This window comes from Geotrypetes seraphini, chromosome 5 (assembly GCF_902459505.1).
Source record: "Geotrypetes seraphini chromosome 5, aGeoSer1.1, whole genome shotgun sequence".
Taxonomy (NCBI): domain Eukaryota; kingdom Metazoa; phylum Chordata; class Amphibia; order Gymnophiona; family Dermophiidae; genus Geotrypetes; species Geotrypetes seraphini.
This window is the reverse complement of record NC_047088.1, coordinates 89,497,311-89,500,689: the sequence shown is the minus strand read 5'-3', so window position 1 is coordinate 89,500,689 and position 3,379 is coordinate 89,497,311. Positions and strand designations below refer to the sequence as shown.

General features: G+C 37.1%; 1 pseudogene; it reads left to right on the top strand.

Annotated features, from left to right (window-relative positions):
* Window positions 1-2,017: 2,017 nt before the first annotated feature.
* On the top strand, window positions 2,018-3,017 carry LOC117360348 (annotated as a pseudogene).
* The last annotated feature ends 362 nt before the right edge of the window (window positions 3,018-3,379 follow it).

The window sequence follows — 3,379 nt, the reverse complement described above, 5'->3', positions numbered from 1 at the left end:
CGGCACGGCTTACAGGAGATGAGATAGGAAAGAACTACAATAAAGGGTTAGAGGACGAAGTATGAAGAATATTTAGAGGACTTGGGATGCCAGATATGAAGAGATTTTTGAGGACTTGGGATACCAAAGTTGGAGAGAGGCTTACATTTTTGAGAAAAGCTCAAGTTCCGAAGAGGGGAGGTAAGGTTGTTCCAGAGCTCAGTGATTTTGAAGGGGAGGGAGGTCCCTAGTTTTCCTGTATGGGAAATGCCTTTTAGTGAGGGGAAGGATAGTTTTAATTTGTGGGAGGGTCTGGTGGTGTTAGGGTTTGAGGAATTCCAAGAAAGAGGGATAAAGGGAGGGAGGACACCGTGTAGGATTTTGAAAGCTAGACAGGCGCATTTAAAGTGGACCCTGGCGATTATCGGAAGCCAGTGAAGCTTGGACAGGAGTGGGGAGACATGGTCAAATTTACTTTTAGCGAAGATGAGCTTGGCAGCGGCATTCTGAATCTGCTGAAGTCTATGAAGGTTTTTCTTAGTTAGGCTTAAGTAGATAGAGTTGCAATAGTCCAATCTGGAAAGGATGATGGATTGGACAAGGAGGGTAAAATGTTTTTGATGGAAGCAGGATCTAACTTTCCTCAGCATGTGAATCTAAGTGGTTAATGAGCCAATTAAGGGTCTTAACAAATGATAATTGGTACTTAGGTGTCCAAAGGATGTAGATGCCACTTTGTAGGTGCAACCACAATTTCATGAACGCCCATGTTTAAAACTCGTGCCTAACTCAATAGGCTTGAGCGTGGAATGGGCGTGGTTTGGACAATGACTCAATTTGGGCATCCTTTGAATCGTTTACATAACACTGAGTGACCTAGGTTTACTTTTGAGCTTAGTTTGGGCTTCAAATAGATCTGAATTCTAAGGACGGAACTTAGGCACTCTTTGGGATTTATTTTTGCTTTATTAAGCTCATAATACATTTAGATTCAAACAGTTTTTATTGATGAAAATATTATCAAATACAATAAATACAGTATCAAAAGACATCAATAATGCATCAATTATTAATATACATAATAAAAGACAAATTCCAATATCATCAAACCCCCACTTATCTATATGAATTTGAACCTTTATTTTTGTTTTATTAAGCTCATAATACATTTAATAAGGCACCATATAAACGGAGCACATCAAAAGAGATATATTACATGCAAAACCTTCTATTTTTGTGGACAAACAGCAATGCTAATTGCTAATTAGAGGAAAAGATCCATTAACTGAAGAACAGCACATGAAAAACATAGCTTTAGTTTTCTTGCTAAAAAGCTACACTTTTTTCTGACTATCTTAACCCTTAGTTAGCTCATTAACCATTTAGATTGGGCACCTATAGCACGCCTAACTTTAGGCATGACTTAGACATCCTTTATAAAATCAGGGCCTTTGTGCTCCTTCCAGGTAAATAGCTTTCAGATAAATAGTGTTTGCACCTCTGAAAAAAGGGTCTTTTACTAGCCACATTAACCTCTCCCTTTAGAAGTTGAATTAAGGTTTTTTTTAATCACCAGCTGTGGCGATATTAGCTCCAATGTGCATAGAATTCCTATGAACTTCAGAAGTAATACTGCCGCAGATGGCAATGAAAAAGCCTAATGCAGCTTTATAAAGAAAGGTGTGTGTGGGGGGGGGGAGAAGGGTTAAGTTCTAATGTATGCTAAAATGGGAAAATTGTGTGTGGTAATAGGGTGCTATTTAATTTTCTAAATTTTCTTTTGGGCTGTTGGCATGTCTTGGGGGAGAATAGGCACTAACTAGTTTAAATGGGCTTAACGTGGGAGCCCTTAGTGCCTCCTTAATAACAAGAAAATAAAGAAGGAATTATAAGGCCAAGTAGAAATGTCCTTAGGGTGCTGAAATGAACTGCACTAACATGTGCTAAGGCTCTGTACAGATTAAATACATTTATTATAATTCTCTTTTCCTTTTTGTTTTGCTTCTTCTCATTCCAATAGCTAATCAAAATCAAAGAAATGGAAAAGACAAATCACTCTGAAGTGACAGAATTCATTATTCTGGCATTCTTTGAGTTTCCTGACATGCAGCTCCTCCTTTTCCTTGTGTTTTTGATTATTTATCTGATGTCCTTGACAGGGAACCTTCTTATTATAATCACTGTTTGCTCCAATTCCCATCTGCACAGTCCTATGTTCTTCTTCCTCACCAACTTGTCCTTCCTTGAAATCTGTTATGTGTCTGTCACGGTGCCTAAATTGTTAACAATGCTTATAGCACAGGATAACACCATCTCTTTCATGCAGTGTATGATACAGATGTACCTGTTCATGGTCTGCACAGATAATGAAATCTACCTTCTTACTGCTATGGCCTATGATCGCTATGTTGCCATCTGCAAACCCTTACATTATACCATCATTATGAACAAGAACATTTGCTTTCTTCTAGCCATTGCTTCATGGACAATTTCATTTCTAAATCCAGTTCTTCAAGCTACTTTAATATCTCAATCATCTTTCTGTAGCTCCAATGAAATTAACCATTTCTTCTGTGACATCGCAGCATTGATGACCTTGTCATGTTCAGGGGCCTCTGTCATTGAAACTATAAATTATTTTGAAGCCCCACTTTTAGCTTTTGCCCCTTTCATATTAACAATTATATCATATGTGTTCATTATTTCTGCTATCCTTAAAATTCAATCTGCTAAGGGGAGACAAAAGGCCTTTTCTACCTGTTCTTCTCACCTCACAGTTGTTCTGTTATTTTATGGAACTACTTTTGGTGTGTACTTGAGACCTCAGTCTCCTTATTCAATGGACCTTAACAATACTGCTTACTGTAGTGTATATAACTGCAATTCCACTGTTCAACCCCTTGATTTATAGTCTGAGAAATAAGGAACTGAAAGGAACTTTATGGAAAGCAACCAGAAGAGCCGAGAACTATTTTTCATCCAGAATTAATAAAATTTTGCACACTGTATTTGATAGCAATATTTCAACAATAAATTAACAGTGTCAGAAGTAATTTTTAATATGAATATACATGAGAGAGATTTACATATAATGGAGGAGATAGGCATACAAATATGTTCCTTGCATATTCATTAAGGGATATCTTGAAAACCCGATTGGCAGGGGGTCCCCCAGGACAAGCTTAAAAACCATTGATCTAGGGAGTACTGGCTTGATGATAGTCGGAAAACACTGGTTTATAGGACAATTTTTCAAGGAGAATTGCAAAATATTTCTATGTTTTAGTTTCCTGGATATCTTTGTTGCGATAAAGGCTGAATTTAACAAAAAGTTTTATACTCTGGAAGACAAATAGCATCAAGAAAAAAATAGATGTAGTTATAATATAAACAGGTAATC